This window comes from Manis javanica, chromosome 3 (genome assembly GCF_040802235.1).
Source record: "Manis javanica isolate MJ-LG chromosome 3, MJ_LKY, whole genome shotgun sequence".
Classification (NCBI taxonomy): domain Eukaryota; kingdom Metazoa; phylum Chordata; class Mammalia; order Pholidota; family Manidae; genus Manis; species Manis javanica.
The window spans coordinates 164,218,424-164,238,990 of NC_133158.1; the positions used below are offsets into that span (position 1 = coordinate 164,218,424).

The 20,567-nt window shown below is 44.2% G+C and overlaps 1 long non-coding RNA gene across 1 annotated transcript; it reads right to left on the reverse strand.

Moving 5' to 3' along the window:
• Positions 1 to 470: 470 nt before the first annotated feature.
• LOC118970028 (uncharacterized) lies at positions 471 to 20,267 on the reverse strand. The gene is made up of 3 exons (XR_012128787.1): positions 20,158 to 20,267; positions 996 to 1,177; positions 471 to 715 (listed from the first exon to the last, which is right to left on the reverse strand). It is a non-coding gene; the product is annotated as an uncharacterized lncRNA (long non-coding RNA).
• Between the last annotated feature and the right edge of the window lie 300 nt (positions 20,268 to 20,567).

Consider the following 20,567-nt stretch of genomic DNA (forward strand, 5'->3'; position numbering starts at 1 on the left):
ACCACGATAAAGTACTTCATAAGGTATCCTTGTCTCAAGTGGATAAACTCTTATAACCCAAGCTATTAATCTTATTACTGGTTTTAAAAGTTGTGACTTGGCAGATAAAGACAAATACCATATGATTTCACTTGTATGCAGAGGCGAAAAAACAAGACAAAAAGAAACAGACACACAAATACTGACAACAGACTGTTAGTTACCACAGGAGGGCAGGGGGGGTGGGTAAAATAAGTGAAGGGGAGAAAGTAGTACATACTTCAATTTATAAAATAAGTCATAGGAATGGAAGCACAACACAGAGAATAATACTGTAATACCTTGGTATGGTAGTGGCGGTAACTGCACTTACTGTGGTGAGCATTTAGTAATGTGCGTGATTATTGAGTCACCGTGTTATACATCTGAAACCAATATAATATTGCATATCAACTATATTCCAATAAAAATATTAAAATTAATCACCAAATCATAATAAATAAATATAAACATAAATAAAAGTTGTGACTTGGAAGAAATCAGATTGTTTCTCAACAGAATTAAAGATTATGTCTGGTACTTACAATATTGTGATAATTTTTTCCTGGGTCTTTGAGGAAACCGGCCAAATTGGTGGCTGACGAGTTTCAGTTAGTCTCTTTATATCTATGTCCCTCATACATGCAGCCATGCTTAGGGCATGTCTCTCCATGCAATTCACGTGCACTTCTCCCCTCTGTACAGGTAAAATGTTAAAGAATAATAGTAAGTGTTGTTTTGAACGGGACTATTCCAGTCTCTGAGGAATGACCTAAGAACATCAGAGGACCCTTTGCCTCAGTCACAGTGAACCTACGGAATGGCTGCAGCACAGGAGCTGCAGAGCCACTTCTGGGGTCTCCACAAGCTGTCACCAGGAGTCACACATGCGGTGGAGCCCCTGCGCTGGCAAGCCAGGTTCACCATACATTTGGGACCACATGATTTTGAAATAAGAAGTTGCCCTTTATAATAACCTTGTGGCAGGAAGAAGAGCTCAACTGTCAGCGCTCTACCCATCAAAACCTCTCCAAGATTAGCCAGTGGTCAGCAGCAGGAAGGAGGGTCTTGTGACGGCCAGACGCTGAAATTCCAGTGGGAGGCACACACGAAAGCCGTCGTGGGAGGCATGGCAGCGTCTGGTAGTTGACGTTTTAACCTTTGAGAACACAACAGAAAGTTCGGCTGATCATGGAGGAGCTCATTTCCTGACTGGTGGTTGACTACAGAGGCTTCCCCAGGTCCATGGCACCCCAGCTCTCCCCACAACTGTGGTCTACTTACCTGCCATAGGCAAGCTCACGTTCTGCCCAAGAGAATGAAAGTATGGGTAAAGCTGCAAAGCCCAACAGCAGCATTTAAGTATTTTAATAGATAAGCTTGTAGAAAGACACTTTTCTCATTCTTAAACTACAGCAGTTTCTGGGATGCCCAGAAGGAAGACATTTCTTCCCCAGGCTTCTGAAAGGACTTGAATTAGTAGAGGTCTTAAATAAAGGATAAAGTGAAACTTATTGAAGAAAATGTCTGCTGTGAACAAACTCCCTATTTCAATCAAGCCAGGAAGCCTTGGCCAGGCGTTTCCTTCACTGCCACCTGATGTGCCTCCACAAGGAGCGGAGTAAAGGGGGAGCAGACCAATCAGTGGGCCTCCCGTGAGCGCTTAGGGCCAGCATTTGCCCGTCGCACCTGTTTCTCCATTTCCTTTGCCTACACCGCTGTGGCAGGCTCCTAACTAGACTTATAGTCTCTCCACACAGCAGCCAGCATGACTGTCTTAAAATGTTGCAGTGGCTTTCCACCGCACTTCTAATACCATCCAAAGTCCTTGCTCGGCTGGCCAGGCCCTGCCTGTGCTTGTCCCCTCCAGCCGCTCTGAGCCCATGCCCCTGAATCCCTCCCTCCACCAGGGTCTCCTGTCTGATGTCCCAACAGACAGCCACAGCCAGGATCTGACTCTGGGGTCCTGTTTCTGCCTGAGAAGATCTAACCTGAGATATCCACTAGACGCCTGCTTATGAGTCACCTTATCAAAGGGTCCTTTCTTGACCACTTGTTCTAAACTAGCACCACACCCTTTGTCATTCTCCACCTCTTGATCTGCCATACTTTCCTCACAACTTTCCTGACATATTTCATATTTGATACCTACTTACTTGTGGTCTGTCTTCTCACAAGAGCGTAAGCCCCACTTTTTCCCTCCTATAGTCACTCACTTCACTTTTTTGGTGTACTAGGGGGTCTCTTTAATCCCTAGAACCATACCTGATCTCCAGTAGGCACTAAAAAATAAAAATGAATGAATGCATGCATGAGCACAGATGCTCTCTGATTCCTGATTTGCAGTCGGTGAGAAGGCAAAGCATTTACTTACAGGTCTGCAAATAACAGAGCAGAAGCCTGAGCCCCACCCATGAACACAGGTTGGACAATAAACCCAGAGGGGGTTACAGGTGGCTGGAGAAAAATGAACTGAGAAAGGCCTTGGGGTGCCCCAGCAGTAGGGGTCATAGCAGTTTGGGCAAATCAGTTGATGAAATAGATTTTAACAAATATTTAATAATCCAGGGGAGTACACACATACTTTTCATTTTTCCTGATGTCTAATCCTATCTAATCAGAGTGCTGTGATCAGCTCTAGCTACAGAGGGAAGTTGGGATACCTAAGGAAAAAGCACACTTTTAGTGACTGTTAGAATTTTCCAGTTTTCCAAATTAACAGGATCCTGGGAAATATCCTCATTTAATTCGGAGCAGACAAAAGCATTCAAGGTTTATGATCCTGCCACAGTGTTTTTATTTCTCTCTTTTTCAGTTATCTTTTTCTCACTGTGTTAGTTATGTGTTTATCATGAAGAAAATCAATGCACATTCCAGTCAACTCTCTGAAACAAAGGCCTTTGTCTTGTCTTCACCAAAAAATATGTGAACAGACAAAAGGTGATTATTGGGGACAGCTGCCTCGCTCTCAAGACACCCTAAGTAAGTACCAGCCAAATGGAGGATGGGCACGTGGACAGGGTCAACAAAAGGCACGTGCCAGCCCTCCTTCACTCACTGGGCCGGCTGGTGGGGGTCAGGTGCAGGTGATGGACGCCTTCTGCCGCCACGGCCCTTACCTCTCTGACTTCGGTTTCTACCGTTCTTTCTCCTTACTCATTCCACACCAGCCACATTGGCCTTTGGCTATTTCTCCAACACCCCAGATTTTTAAAATTAAAAACAGTACTTACTGTTTCCTGTTAACATAGGTCCTCTCACGAGATAATGTGCAGGGACAGAGAAGACAAGTAGTGATTCTATAGCATCTTACTATGCTCATGGACAGTGACTGCAATGGGGTATGTGGGGGGACTTGATAATGGGGGGAATCTAGTAACCACAATGTTGCTCATGTAATTGTATATTAATGATACCAAAATACAAATAATTAAAAGAAAAAAAGAATGTGCAGTGAGCCTTCCTGGATTTTCTCACTTAAGCCAGTGGGCTGGGACTATCCATTCAACTTCCCTTACTGTGTTGGAAGGAAAGCCTTCCACCTACTCCTCGGAAATAAGGCTACTCTAGTTTCACTTTTGATTACTTGCACATATGTAAAAAAATCAAACCCCACCGCTAACAGATTATCTGTCCTTTGGCACATAAACTCTGTCCACTTGGACATAGACTGACTGACCCAAGCCTCAAGTCCACATCCCCATGTGCAGACCAGGAGTACAGGTGCCCTGGAAATCAGGTGAGTGTTCCTGGCCAGGGAATCAAAGGTGGCATCAGCTCCTGGTCAGCTGGTTGAAAAATGCACATAGCCTCCGGGGAGAGGCTAACATTTCCTCTTTGCACAGAGTATTTTGGGTGTAGCAGGGCAGCCCTCCGGCCTCAGGTGGTCTGAGGCCTAGAAGCTTCTTACTCCATCCCCAAATCCATCTGAGATTCCTTTAATTGATGATTGAATTTCAGTTTCAAAATGGCATGCCAACTTATAGAAGGGAGAGGACATCTTTAGGACAGGTCTCACCACATCCATGCATAGAGCTCTGACTCCACCCCCTTCCCGTCCCCCTTCAGGGACCCTGGCCCTGCCCAGTGCTGCTCAGGGACAGCTTCCAGCACCCAGAAGCCCTGAGCAGCCACTAGCCTCATAAGTTGGGGGTGGCCCAATTAAGGAACTTCGTAGCAACTTCACGACCAAGGTCCTACTTCAGGGTCTTTGCACCTGTTTTCTGTTCGCCTGGGAAGCTCCCCCAGTCCCTTATTCTCAAGGCTTGCTCCTTTCCTGCAAATGTAAATTTCCAGGTGTTCCTTCTGTGATCATCTCACCTATGTTTTTATGCCCTCCCAACACACACACACACACACACACACACACACACACACACGCAAATTCCTTAATCCCTGGTTCAGTTTTCTTAGAACTTTCACCATCTAACATATTATATACCTTTCTTTTTTATTTGGTTTATTATTCCCTTTTCCCCCACTAGAAAGTAGGTTTTAGCAGAGAGGGTCTTGTCTGTTTTGTTCACTGCTTTACCCCTAGGATCCAGGACAACATCTGGAGTGTGCATAATGGGTCCTCAGTAAATATTTGTTGAATACGTGAATGGGATTCCTCCGGCTGCAGAGGGGTAGGGGTCCCAGAAAGTTTGCTTAACCTCCATAGCAAAGGTGTGGTAGCACAGGCTCACGTTCACCCCGGGCTGTGTGGATGCTTAGAAGAAGTCCTAAAGCAGTGCTTGTCAACCCCACTGAGGATCAGGATCCCCAGAGGAACTTGATGCAGACTCAGCTGCCCTGGCCCCAGGGGTTGGGACTTCAGGGGTAACACGATACCCTGGGAATTCTGGTGAAACTTGCGTCAAGGGTAGAGACTGGCTTCCTGACAAGTCCTGCTCATGTCTGTTAAAGAGTGTTTGGCTGCAAACGCTAGTAAGAGACTGGCTAATGTGAGCAGAAGGGAATCTGAGACGTGGGCATGTAGGTGGAAGACTAGGGAAGCCGGGAGAATCTCACCAGGGCACTGGTGGGAAGAGCAACCCCTGCAGCGGCCCACCCCACTCCCACCCGGGAGCTCTCTGTCCCCGCCTTGCTTCCTCAGGCTCTGGGGAGCACTGGATTGGCCAAGCCCAGGTGACAGGTCTGTCCTGGTCAGGCCTGGAACAGGAAGAGGAAAAGAAATACAATGCAAGCACATGTGCGATTTTAAATTTTCTAGTGCCACATTAAAAAAGGTAAAAAGACACATGTGGAAGTTTTTTTGACATCATATTTTGTTTAACCTGATATACTCCCCCCTCAAAATCCAGAGTATATTTTACATTTACAAAACAAATTTGGAACCTAATTTTTTAATGAAAATACTTAAACTGCAAAAAGCTAACTGTATGTAAATTGCATAAAATTTATACCTGAAAAATTAGATTCATATACTCAGTTGTTCCAAACATAATTACAAGTTTTCAAAAACTGAACTGAGCATCAGTTTTTAAACGTAAATAAGTTAGAGGGGAGGTCCGACATGGCAGCATAGGAATATTCTGAAGTCGCCTCCTCTCATAGACTCACCAATTTTACAGCTGCAAATGGATTATTTCCTTCTGAAAAAGAGCTGAAAACTAGATGGAACTGCTCTCCACAGCAAAGGATAAGAGGACCACACTGAGAAGGGTAGAGAGGCAGATATACAATCTTGCAAAAACCCCACCTCTGGGGCAGTGAGACATAATAGGGAGGGTTCTCACCAGAGAGTGCTTCTCCTGGAGGAGTGAGGGGTTAGTGCCCCGCATCAGGCACCCCAACCCCTGGGATCTGGGAAAGATAAGCCTCCACATTATCTGGCTTGCAAACCCAATGGGGCTGATGTCCAGGAATTCCAAAGTGCTACAGGAAACTGAGATTTTCCTGTTGGAGGGCTCATATACAGTCTTTCTTGCCCTGAGACCCAGTGAACAAAACAGCAGTTTGAAAAGCACCTAGACTATATGAGAGGGGGATTAATTTGCTGATCGGGGGGCATTGGCTGGAAGGGTGGGGGACAATTGAGCTCCTCCTTGGAGATGCAAGTGCTGCAAATGCCACTGTTGCATGCTCCACATAGCCTGCTAGCACAGACAGGCACAAGCTCGGACACAGCACCTTTCCACTGTCTTGCTGGGACAGGTAGGGGTAACCTGTCATGGCACTTGCTAAGGCCAGATAGCGTGGGTATTAAGCACTCCCTGGATGAGGCGGGCAAGTGAAAACTCCTGGAGTTTTCTTACTCCCTAGCTGAAGTCTGTGAGTACAGATGATTGCAACACTCTCCCACCCTGCACCCTGGCTGGGGCTGACAAGCATGAGTAATCATGGCATTCTCCTGCTCCCAGCCTGGAGCTGGTCCTCAGGACAGCACTCACACACAGGCACTTTCACATAGCATGCTGAAGCCCATAGGCACAGGAAGGCAATACATTTTCCTGTGGTCTTCTGAAGCCAGTAAGCATGCCCCACCTGCCACATGCCACTAAAGCCAGTGGGCACATGCAGCCCATACATGGGATACCCCTTGATCACCTGACCTTGGTAGACAAGAGGGCTGGCATTCCAGAGCTCCACAAGACTGTAGTAATCAGAAAGACAGTTCTTGTCAGGCTATCAGGTCCAGGGCACTGCAGAGACAGCAGACTGAAACATACCCCCTCTCTTCCTGTGAAAAAGGCCTATTTCTGGAGCTGGGAGCTTCCACCGGAGGTACAGGCTTCAGGCCTCCGACACCTCTACAGGATAAGGAGGTGCTCTTAGGAATCCCTTGCTCATCCCCTTGGCCTTGCTACAGCTCAAGGAGACTTCTCAGAAAGTAGCTTATATACTCTTCTGGAGCCCCGATTTTTGCAACTGTCACTCAAGGGACACCTCCAGATCTCTTGATCTAGAGGCCAGCAGGGACTACATATAGTTACACATGTGAAAAGCTGATGCCTGAGGATCTGGCTTCCAACCAGCCTGGAACTAGGTGCTAAATGAGATTGTTCCCCTTGGACCACTGACAGGTCTTGGCATACCCTTAACTTGGCACACTCTCAACAGAGGCATATCAAGAATAAATCAGGCAGCTTAGACATCCTCAAAAGTTCAAGACAACCAAGAGCTAGGATAAGGCTGAATAATAAGATTCATCACCTGCACAAGGCCACTCCTCCAAGACTGAGAGACGCAGTTGTTTTGACTAATACACAGAAACACACATAGTCAAGCAAAACGAGGAGACAGAGAAATGTGTTCCAAAAAAGACAAAATCTCAGTGTGGGTAAAACTGTAATATTTCCAGAATATCTCACCTGGCTTTAGTACATCTGCATATCAATAGGCATTCAGAGGTGGAAAGAAGTATGGCTTTAGTGCATTTGCATCATTCTTCAGGGGTGGAGAGACGTTCATCTCCATATCAATGGGTAATTACCTGGGCAAGCAGGGCTTATCTGTACCTGAGAGGTGAGGGGGACGGCCGGTTTTGCTTCTGCTGGAGCAGGAAAGAGAGAAGCAGTCCCAGACTGCAGTTTGTAAGCAATAAACAGATTTCAAACTTTATTTCTCCCTTTGACTGATTTCAGTTTTTAGAGGTATTTTGCCCCAGGATTTCCTTTCCCCGGACTTAGATCTGGCGTTAGGATCAGGATATTGCGAGAGGAATCAACAGGATTCCTCTCAACCCAAAATCTGTCATAATGGGTGTGATCTTTGCTAGGGCTGCCCCTTGAAATGATGGCGAGAAGTGGCGCTCGTGCCAAGGGACACGTGTCTACACTCGTGTGATCATGGAGGCACCACCACCGCTGCTGGCCTCACCAACCCCGGCCCGTGGCCCAAGCCTAAGGCTACTGCTGCTACCGCTACCGCTGCTGCTGCCAGCCGGAGCTAGGTTACAACTATGGAAAGGAGCAGAGGTCTGGTACATCTTGATAGAGAAGCAACTGGCTGCTGTGCACCATGCCTTGCTGGCTACAGAGACCATTGCTCCAATCAAGGTAATAACCACCTATCCCATTGCGGGGTGGGTGAGAGACTGGACCCAAAGGCCATGGAGTGGTGTGGCACAGACACCTACCGTATATCATGTGACTGGCCATTTGCCTTTTGGCATCCCCAGGCAATGATGAAGCAGACGTATTGGTCCAGGTGCGCTGGCTAGAAGGAAAGCCTGCCTCTGATGTGGCCCAATGGCTACAACAGCGTTTGTTGCACGTGGCGCAAAAGACAATGTGGGCTATAGCCCGTCAGTGGGGCTTGCCATTGATCTTTGAAGAAGTCAGCTGAGCCTGGAAGGAGTGCCCTGCAGGTTGTGCAGATCAGCAAACCACCAAGATGGGCCTAGACTGTCTCTCTGCAGCCTATGGCTGATCACCAGTGATTGAGAGCTATCAAGACACCTACTTTATTGGACATGTGTTGCAAGGATGGGTGCAGCAATTAGGAATAAAATGGGTGTGGCCCTGGACATGTCTACACATGGACCAGCAATGGCTGGCCCTTCTGGCACCTTGGGGAAAAGGCCTGGAAGCTGGCCTCCTGTGTATTCCTGGAGTAACAGCAAAGTGAACCCCCAAAATCACAGTTATTTGCTTCTACAGTCCTTGTGTCCTGGATGTGCCCTGGCTGCAGCTGCCAGGTGATGGTTGGAATGGACAAGCTTTGGACTTAATCTACATGGGACTTTGAACCTAGCTGAATCTTCTGGCTTGAGAATTATCATGATTGTGTTCCTGTTGTCAAGAAAAAAATGCTTCAAGAGAGGCCTGACTTTGTCTAATGTTTGGTAAGAGTTTTGTGAGTAATCTAGCATGGTTATTAGGAATGAGTAAACAAGTGTAGAAACACATTTTGTGCATAGTTAGAGATTGTGCTGTAAAGTACATTTGCTTAATCTGCATAGGCTGAATCCTTTAGCTTGAGGATCATCATGATTTTATTGCTGTTGCTATTGTATGTCATGAATTTGGTCAGAAGATGGGGAACAAGTAAATTGTAAGGCGAGATTCCTGGAGGGGTAGCCTGTGAGTAAAATTGTAACATTTCCAGAATATCTTGCCTGTCTTTAGTACATCTGCATATCCATAGGCATTCAGAGGTGGAAAGAAGTATGGCTTTAGTGCATTTGCACCATTCTTCAGGAGTGGAGAGACGTTCATCTCCATATCAATGGGTAATTACCTGAGCAAGGAGGGCTTATCTGTACCTGAGAGGTGAGGGGGACGGCCTGTTTTGCTTCTGCTGGAGCAGGAAAGAGAGAAGCAGTCCCAGACTGCAGTTTGTAAGCAATAAATGGATTTTAAACTTTGTTTCTCCCTTTCACTGATTTCGGTTTTCAGAGGTATTTTGCCTCAGGATTTTCTTTCCCCAGACTTATAGTCAGAAAAAGACACCAGTGAAATGGATATAATCTACATGATAAAGAATTAAAAGTAATGGTCATAAAGGTGCTCACTAAACTCAGGAAAAGAATGGGTGAACACAATGGAAACTTCAACAAGGAGCAAGAAAACATAAAGTATAAAACAAGTCATACAGTGAAGAAAACAATAGCTCCCCTGAAAAATTCACTAGGGAGGATCAACAGTAGACTGGATGAAGTAGACATACAGGTCAGTGAGCTGGAAGAAAAAGCAGTGGAATTCATGAAGGGAAGCAACAATAATTTTTTTAATTAATAAAATTTAAGAGACCTTTAGAACAACATTAAGCAGAATAACAGTAGCATTATAGGGGGTCCCAAAAGGAGGAGGGAAAGGGCCAGAAAACTTATTTGAAGAAATAATGGCTGAAAACTTCCCCAGTCTAGGGCAGGAACAGACATCCAGCTCCGGGAATCACAGAGTTCCAAATAAGATGAACTCAAACACAGCCACACCTACACACATCACAGTCAAAATGTCAATAGGTAAAGATAATGAATCTTAAAAGCAACAAGAGAAAAACAAATTGCTATGCACCAGGGAAGCCCCAAAAGGCTATAAGCAGGTTTTTCAGTAGAAACTTTGCAAGCCAAAAGGACGTGGCAAGACATAATCAAAGTGCCAAAAGCAAAAAAGTCAAATCAAGAATATTCTACCTGGCAAGGTTATTATTCAGATTTGAAAGAGATAAACAGCTTTCAGATAAGGAAAACCTAAAGGAGTTCATCACCACTAAACTGGCTTTACAAGAAATAATTAAGGGATTTCTTTAAGCTGAAAAGAAAAGGCACTAATTAATAACAAGAAAACATATCAATGTAAAATTTTCTCTGGAAAAGGTAAATATATGGTAAAGGTAGTGGATTAGTCACTTGTAAAGCTGCTACTAAGGTTAAAGACAAAAGTAGTAAAATTAAAACTACAGTAAGTTAAGGGAAAATTAAATAAAAAGATGGAAAGAGAGACACCAAAAATATAAAATACGGTGTGAGGGAATAAAAATGCAGAGTTTTGAAATGTGTTAAAATTTAAGTTGCTATCAACTTAAAATTAGATTGTTAAATACATAGGATGTTATAGGTGAACCTCTCAGTAATCACAAAGCAAAACTCACAGTAGTACACAAAAGAAAATGAGAAAGGAATTGTGGGTAAAATTGCAATATTTCTGGAAACTCTCGCCTGGCCTTAGTGCATCTCCATATCAGTAGGTGTTTCCAAGGGGTGGAGAGAAGTAGTCCATCTCCATATCAATATGTGCTTACAAGGGTAGGGCGGCAAGGGTATATCTGGATCAGAGAGGTTTGGTGGGGTCCCTTTTTGCAGCCGGGTGGTGAGAGACATGGGTGAGCAGAGGTGGATGACTGCTTGTTGGCAACAAATGGGTTCCTCCCGTTTTATTTCTCCCTTTGACTGATTTTAGTTTCAAACGTAATTTGCCCTGGGCTGGGATAAATTTTCTTCCAGAGTTACACCTGGAGGTAGTTGGCAGGACCTCTGAACCCAAAATCTGTCTTCATGGGTGTGATGTCTGGGGGGGGCTGCCCCTGTGGATGGTGGGGAGGCCCCAGTGGCTGCAGCAGTGGAGGGTGTGGCTTCACCCAGGAACCACCTATCCGTGGGCCTCCCTTTTGGGGAACCCTTCATGGGAAATTGGTCTAGGGTAAAGTACCTCCTAGAGGGGTGGGACCTTCCCCAGAATTGGGGAAGGATGGAGATACCGGAAGCTGTGAAATTAGCCCTCCATGAGACAGAAGACTGCTTAGAGGCCCTGAGTGGCCATGTAGCAGCCAGGATTGTGGGATGTTTGTTTGTTGAGACAGTAGAAGGGGTTATTGAGGAGAGAGACACACTTCAGCAGGAGAGAGACACATTTTGATGTCACCTGGAAGAGCTGGGTGATGACCTATGGGATGCCCTTAAGAAAGAGAGACAGTTATTGAGAAGACAGGTCGTGCTCTTGGAAGACTTTAGCAGCGAGGGAGGAGGCAGCAGGGGAATCCGCGTTGCAGGAGGCTGTTGCGGGGCGGTGGGGGTAGGAAAGACCAGTGCCTTCAGGGCCAGAGATGGTAGAGATGTTAGGGGAAGATGAGGGGATACAGCTGAGGGCAGAACGGCTCAAGGCACTAGCCTCACCCACATTAAAGGCCTGCCTGGTTATAATTAAGAAAGTAAAAATGCAACAACAGTGGGCTCCTCAAGGGGAGGAGCTGTCCCCTCCACAGGTTGTGGAGCACTCCATGTTCCGCCCCTATACCCAGGACGAGCTGGTGGACGTGAGTATCTGGTTTCAGCAGAAGCCGTCGGAACCTGTGCCTACATGGCTTTTGCATCTTTGGAATACGGGGTGGAAAGCATTGTCGTGTCAGGTTCTGAAATGGGTAGACTGTCTCTCCTGACAACTCACCCATCCCACCAGCAGTGGTTGCAAAGTGCCTGTCACACTTCAGGGAATTAGGAGCTTCTGGATTGGTGGACAGCCACCATCAGGGCAGTTTGGCTAATCAGAGTGATTTACCATATTTCCCAGTTAGTGAGCTGGAAAACATGCAGAGCTCCAGGAGGTATTACAGGAGCAGGGCATGAAAAACATCATCTATAACGGGCCCCCATGAGGAGTTGCTCACCATAGGAAAGAGAAATCTGGTGCTCCATACAGCTCCCCCATCTCTCTTTGGGTCCCTAGTGACTATTCTTGCCCCCCACATAGAGCAACCCTGTGGAAGGAAGTTGAGGCTGCCACTGAAGGGAGAGGTACAAAGGGCCCCATGAAGGAGTTGAGGACTCAGATGTGGGTTGATTTGATAAAGGCTGGGGTAGTGAAAGAAAAACTTGATGGGCAGCCCAATAGGATCTTGTTAGAACTGTGGCACCAATTAAAGCCACAGCAGCTGCTGAGGTTCAGGACATGGAAGCTGGAGATAGAGCCTCATGTCTGACCTGTGTCCCTGCAAGACTTCCTGGGGGACAGTACTCAGGCTCTGTCTGAGCCCTCACCTCCACAGGAGGACGATTAGGCATTGCAGTTTGACTGAGGGGGGGTCAAGGCCCCACATTGGGGGATGTGGTTGGGACCAGAGGCCACATGTAGAATTAGCAATTCATTGATCCCCTGTGAATATACAACATGTCCTGGCACTGGTGGACACAGGAGCTGAGTGTTCTCTGATTCGTGGCAACCCTGAGCATTTTCCTAGGACCCCTGAAGTGATAGATGGCTATGGGGGTAAGGCAGTTAGAGTGAAGAAAGCTCAAATCCCATTGGGAATAGGGCATTTACCCCTAGAGGACTATACTGTGAACATTTCCCTCATCCCTGAATATATTTTGGGTGTAGATATCTTGCAGGGCCTGTGGTTGCAGACCACTGCAGGTGAGTTCAGACTGAGGGTACATGTGGTAAAGGCAGTTCTGAGGGGACATGCTAAGCACCCACCTGTAGCTGTGCCTGTACCTTGGTGGGTGACAAATAGTAAGTAGTATAAATTGCCTGGGGGGACACAAGGAAATTGGAGAGACTCTATAGGAGTTGGAGGGGGTGGCCATCATAAAGCCCACTAAGTTCTTTTAATTCCCCAATGTGGCCAGTGAAAATGCCAGAAGACTCCTGATGTATGACCATGGATTACAGGGAATTGAATCAAGTCATATCTCCTTTGCATGCTGCTGTCCCCTCTATAGCAGCCCTTATGGACACCCTCAGTCATGAACTAGGGACGTATCATTATGTTGTGTACCATGCTAATGCTTTCTTCTCTATTGACATAGTACAGGAAAGTCAGGAGCAGTTTGGGAAGGCTGGCAGTGGATATTCATTGTCCTTCCGCAGGGGTACCTCCACATTCCCACCATGTGTCACTTACTTGTAGCCCAGGACGTGGCTACATAGAGGAAACCACAAACAGTGCAGCTGTATCACAACACACATGATGATATCATGCTCACATCTGATTCTCTTGCAGATTTAGAAGGGGAAGTTCCTAGACTGCTGCAAGATATATGGGAGAAAGGCCTGGTTTGTCTGTAAAGTTCTTTCAGGTTGTCTGGTTGGGTAGAGCTAAAGTTATTGCAGAAGCAGTCATAGACAAGGTCCAAGCTATCGCTACCCCTATCACTGTGGCAGTATTACAAGAGTTTGGGTCTTTTGGGCTACTGGAGAGTGTTTATCCTGCACTTGGCACAAATTCTGAAGCCCTTATACCAGTTGATATGAAAGGGCATCACGTGGGACTGGGATGAAACCTGTGCAGCTGCTTTTACTGCTGCCAAGTGGGCAGTCAAGGCTGTACAGGCCTTTAGTGTAATGGACTCATCAAGGCCCTGTGAGCTAGAAGTTCATGAAACCGAAGATGGTTACGGATAGGGTCTTTGGCAGCAGCTTGAACGGACACGCCAACCCACTGGATTCTGATCACAACTATGGAAAGGAGCAGACGTCCAGTACACCTTCATGGAGAAGCAACTGGCTGCTGTGTACCACGCCTTGGCTACAGAGCCCATCACTGGAACAGCTCCAACCAAGGTAATAACCACCTATCCCATCACAGGATGGCTGCGAGACTGGACCCAAAGCCCACAGAGTGGAGTGGCACAGATGCCTACATTGGTCAAATGGGGTGCATATTTACAGCAGCATAGTGCCCTGTCTACTACTAGACCCTTAGGTGGAGAATGCCAATGCTTATTGGGGCCAGTGATGTATACCAGTGGAAAGCAGGAAGAACTTGCTTTTGAGCAATTGGTAGCCAACAGTCCTTATCAGGAGGGAAAAGCCCATATACCTGAAGATTCTAGGCATACAGATGGCTTCAGTTGTGGGCAGCCCCAGAAGTGGAGGGCTGTGTCTTTTCATCCTAAGACTGAGATAATATAGATGGAGGACAGAGAGGGAAAGTGCAGTCAATGGGCTGAGTTGCAGGCAGTATGGCTCGTGATCACCCAGGTGTCTTCCTCTATAGTTATCTGCACTGACAGCTGGGCCATCTATTGGGGCTTGACCCTGTGGCTACTGACATGGTGTGTGCTGGTCTGAAGTTGGACACCAATAATCTATGGGGCTCGTAAGTTCACTTATGGACAGTGCTGCGGTGTTTGAATGAGAAGCCCCCCAAAGGAGCCTTGAGCCCTGTGGATATGCTAACACACATTGCTGCCTCTCCTATACAACTGTATGTGCCAACCAAAGACGGGTTATAGTCAGGATATGGCTAGCAGAGCAACATCCTGCTGCCAGCCCCAAGTGCATTAAACCCTGGAGACTCTGTTGAGTGGATGTGGCCTGGACGTTTTGACACATGGACCAGCGATGGCTGGCCCTTCTGGCACCTTGGGAAAAGGCCTGGAAGCTGGCCTTATGTGTATTCCTGGACTAACAGCAGAGTGGCCCAAAGATAATGGTAGTGTACCCAAAACATCCAGGAGGTAAGAGCACCTTACAGGGAAGTTTGTTTTATCTTTATGGCCAGTGAATGTACCTCCTGTAGCCCTATATATTGACCCATCAGTAATTCCCACAGGGATGGGGGTGAAAGTCTGGTATACTAGAAACAGGACAAGATCCCATTTCTTTCCTATCACAGGACCACTCTCTTGCATGCATCCTACCTGATGGACAAGATTTGCCTATGCTGGTGTCATTAAAACATGTATCTTATCATCCTTAAGGTTATTTTCTCTGCAGTTCCTGTGGCCTGGACCCACCCCCTGCTGCAGCTGCCGTGTGACGATGATTGCTCTGAACTCCCTACCTGCTCTGCTACTGGTGTCTGTGGAATGTGTGAATCAGCATAAGACTTTGAACCTAGCTGAATCCTCCGGCTTGAGGATTGTCATGATTTTATTGCTGTTGCTATTGCATGTCATTAGCCCGGTTGCAGTGCTCCAGTTTTCTTGCACAGGGGCTATTATGGAAGATGAGGAGTGAGTAGATTGTGAGGTGAAATTTCTGGAGGGGTGGGCTGTGGGTAAAATTGCAGTATTTCCAGAATCTCTCACCTGGCCTTAGTGCATCTCCATATCAATAGGTTTTTCCAAGGGGTGGAGAGAAGTAGTCCATCTATGTATCAATAACTAATTACAGGGGCCAGCCAGGGGACCCACCGGAGAGGTTTGGTGGGGTCCCTTTTTGCAGCCTGGTGGTGAGAGACATGGGCAAGCAGAAATGGATGATTGCTTTAAGCAATAAATGGGTTTCTTCTACTTTATCTCTCCCTTTGACTGATTTCAGTTTCAAAAGTAATTTGCCCTGGACTGGGAGAAAGATTTCCCCCTGGAGTTACAGGAATCTAAGCATAACACTAAAGAAAGTCATCAAACCACAAGGGAAACAGAAAGAGAAGAAGGAACAGAGAGAAAATACAAAAAAAAAAAAAAATTAACACGATGGCAATGAGTACATACTTAATAATTGCTTCAAATGTAAATGGACTGAATTCTACCATCCAAAGAAAATGTCTGAATGGACTTAAAAAACAAGACGCATCTATACACTGCCTACATGAGACTCGCTTCAGAAGTAGGGAAACACACAAACTGAAAGTGAAGGTATGGAAAAAGATGTTTCATGTAAATAGAAAATAAAAGAAAGCTGTAGTTATGCTTATATCAGACAAAAAGACTTTGAAACAAAGACTGTAATGAAAGACAAAAGGGGCACTACGTAGTGATTAAAAGGTCAATCAGCAAGAAGATACAACATTTACAAATTTATATGCATCCAACATAGGAGCACCAAAATACATAAAGCAAATATTAGCAGACCTATAGGGAGAAATTGACAGTAATATAATAATAGTAGAAGATTTAAACACCCCACTTACCTCAATATATAGATCATCCAGACAAAAAATTAATAAGGAAACATTGGCCTTAAACAACACATTAGACATGACAGACTTAATAGATATACATGGAACATTCCATCCAAAAGCAAAGGGACACAAATTCTTCCCAAATGCACATGGAACATTCTCCAGGTCACATTAAACCACAGAACAAGTCTCAATAAATACAAGAATACTGAAATCATATCAAGCATTTTTTCCAGTGACAATGGTATTAAACTAGAAATCAATTAGAAGAAGAAAAAAAAGCTACAAATACATGACAAACTAAACATGTTACCAAATAAACTAGATCATAAAAGCAAGCAAAGGAGAAATAAAAAAATACCTAGAGGTAAATAAAAACAGAAATATGACATATCAAAATCTATGGGATTAAGAAAAGCAGTTCTAAGAGGGAATTTTATCACAGTCAGGCCTACTTCAGGAAATGAGAAATCTCAATTTAACTTTAGACCTAAAGGAACGAGAAAAAGAAGAGCAAATGAAGCCCAAAGATAGTAGAAGAAAGGAAGTAATATAGATAAGAATGGAAATATATGAAATAGAGACTAAAAAAGATAATAGAAAAGATGAATGAAACTAAGAGCTGGTTCTTGATATACATAGATAAATATATTTATATATAGGTATATATACACTATACACTGAAAACTATAAGGCATTGATGAAGGAAATTGAACAGTTACAAATAAATGGAAATAGATACCACGCTCATGGAGAAGAATTAATATTGTTACAATGTCCCTACTATCCAAAGCCATCCACAAATTCAGTGCAGTTCCTATAAAAATACCAATGGCAATTTTCACAGAAATAGAATAATCCTAAAATTTGTGGGGAACCACAAAAGATCCCAAATAGCCAAGCAATTTTGAGAAAGAACCACACTCCTGGAGGTAGCTCACTGCTTGGTTTCCAGCTCTACTATAAAGCTAGAGTAGTCAAAACTATGGCATTGGCATAAAAACACACAGATCACTAGAACAAAACAGAGAGCCCAGGAACAAACTCACATACATATGGTCAATTAATTTATGACAAAGGAGCCAAGAATATACAATAGGGAAAGGACAGTCTCTTCAATATATGATGTTGGGAAAGCTGGACAGCCACATGCCAAAGCGTGAAACTGGACCACTTTCTTAGACCATATACAACGATAGACTCAAAATGGATTAAACACTTGGATGTAATGACTGAAACCACAGAACTCTGAGAAGAAAACATGGGCAGTAAGCTCCCTGACATTGATCTCTGATTTTTTTTTCTGATTCCAAAGGCAAGGGCAACGAAAGAAAAAATAAACAAATGGGACTACAGCAAACTAAATTTTTGCACAACAAATGAAATCATCAATAAAATGAAAAGGCAGCCCTCTGAATGGGAGAAGTTATTTGCAAAGCATATATCTGATAAGGCATTAATATCCAAAATATGTAAGAACTCATAGAACTCAATAATAAAAAAAACAAATAATCCAATTTAAAAAGGGACTGAAGACCTGAATACACATTTTTCTAAAGGTATACTGATAGCCAACAATCACAAGAACAGATGCTCCCCATCAATAATCATCAGGGAAATGCAAATTAAAACCAAATGAGATATCACCTTACACCTGTCAGAATGACGATCATCAAAACGACAAGAAATAATAAGTGTTGGCAAAGATGTGGAATAAAGGGAACCCTTTTACACTGCTGGTGGGAATGTCAATTGGTGCAGCAACTATGGAAAACAGTATGGAGGTTCCTCATAAAAATAAAAAATAGAGCTATCATATGATCCAGCATTTACTAATGGGCATCTACCTAAAGAAAACAAAAGTACTAATTTGAATATATATATATATCCCTATGTTCACTGCTTATATATAAATATATATAAATATAGATCCAGTTTCACTGCTGGGCATCTAACTAAAGAAAACAAGAGTACTAATTTGAGTATATATATATATATATATATATATATATATATATATATATATATAACCCTATGTTCACTGTAGCATTATTCATAATAGCCAAGATAAGGAAACAACCAGAAAGTCCATTGATGGATGAATGGATAAAGAAGATATGGTGTGTGTGTGTGTGTGTGTACACACATACACACAATATTAGCCATAAAAATGAAGAAACCTTGACATTTGTGACAATATGGATGAACTTTGAGGGTATTCAGCTACATGAAATAAGTCAGAGAAAGAGAAATACCACATGATTTTACTTATATTTGGAATCTAAAAGCCAAATGCAACAAAACCCAGACATAAAGATATAGAGAACACCTATATCTGGTGGTTGCGAGAAAGGAGGGGTTTGTGGGTGGGGACAGAATGGGTGAAGGGGATTGAGAAGTACAAACTCCCAGTTATAAATAAGTAAATTCTGGGGATGTAACATACAGCATGGGGTAGTCAATGATATGGTATCTGTGACAGATGGTAACTACACTTATTGTGGTGACCATTTCACAACATCGAGTCACTATGTTGAACACCTGAAACTAATATAACATTATGAGTCAATTTTACCTCCATTAAAAGTACTTAAATAAGTTAATTAAATTAAATAAAAAATTTCATTTCCTCAGTTACGTTTCAAGTGCTCAGTAAACACATGTGGCCAGTGGCTACTGTGTTAGACAACACAGCTCTGTCCCTTTAGCTTCCACAGACTGAGAGGTCACTAGGATATCTCCCACCAAAATCACACTCAGTTGAGGGAAGGGCTTAGGGCATTTTTGGAAATGAAAAAAGGATGCTGAGCAAGAAAACCCATGTCACTGCTGAGCAGAAAATAGGTAGCAGTGTACTATCTGAAACTAAGGGAAGGGTGTAATTTTATGGTTCTGGTTGGTGAAGGAAAAAAAGTGAACTCCTGTGCATCTCCTATATGTAAGAAAAAATAACAAATTCAGCATAAAGAATTGTTAAGCATTTCAAGTTTACCAAGGATCCTGTAGTATACAGCCATTTCTAAATATCATTTGAAGGAAAAGTGTATTTGTTCAGGTTGGTTATGTTTCCAAATGGAAACAGGCAGAAAAAGTCGGCTCAAATCAGAGGACAGAAGAGTGTGAGCTCAGTCTTTTGAGGTTACAAGTTGATTTATGAGCCGAAATTGTGCCGACTTGGTGGGAATTAATAATTATCTTGTCTCTGAAATTGAGACAATATTTTTATAAAATTCAAGACTGTGATCAATTATTCCATCCCAACCCAGCTGCTGCAAAATTGCTTATGATGAGGTTTTTGTTTCAGGGGAAAAGTGATCCCCAAATGGCTTACCCAAGTTTCATTCGGTTTAGCCCATAGCAACTGCCCTGTCTCCAAGATGCTAAGTGAACTTCCTATTACTGAGGGACTAAGCCGTGAATAAGGCTGGAGGGATGGCCTTATTAACCTTTCTTCTGCTGGCAAGCTTTGGGGCAAAAACCACCCAGAAGGAAGGAAAAGCAGCGGAAGCAGGCCCTTCCAGAAGCTTCGTTTTGCCAGAAGTGGAGCACAGATGCTGAGGGGCTTCAAATATTTCCTTCCTATTCAGTGTTAGCTTTGCTACCTCGTGGCTCTTTAAAGTGTATTAAACCAAAAGGATTTTTAATTTATTTTTAGTTGAAGCAACACAACACTAGACCAAAGGAACTGAAAGACCCCCAGCCTCCTTGTAGAGCTGAGATGGGGGAGACCTGCCGCCCGGGCCCCCCCACCAGGTCCTGAGTGCCCAGGGCAGGCGGCGAACAGCCCGCTCGTCCTCGCCCTCATCCAGCTGACAACTCACTTGACCTAAAACCCCGCCCGCTTGTATAGACAGCCAGATTTTCTTCAGCCACACAACCTTGAGAGTATAAACTGGTACTTACACAGAACACAAAGGAAAATATCTTCAGAACTTATTTTTCAAGATTCCATTTCCTCCGAACAAACTTGAGGACAGGGTGCAAGATGAGTCTGAAGCAACTTCAACAGGACCTAGAAACAGGAAGCAAGATAATAGGTGGGATTTTCCCTCATTTGAGAAATCTAGCCCCAGCCCCAGACCAGTGGGTCAGATTCTGAGAAGTTGGCACTGATGAAACTCAACTATCTAGAAATCATAGGAGACTGGCCTGGAGCAGAAATTCGTAATTTTAGAAACAAGTCCACATAGCACTAAGTCAGACACAGCCCATGGCTTTATTAATATCAGCTGGTAAAGACAGTTGTTACCACCAACTTTGTACCATGTGAATTTGGGCTTTTTTTTTTTAGTCATGTGAAACTGATTTATACA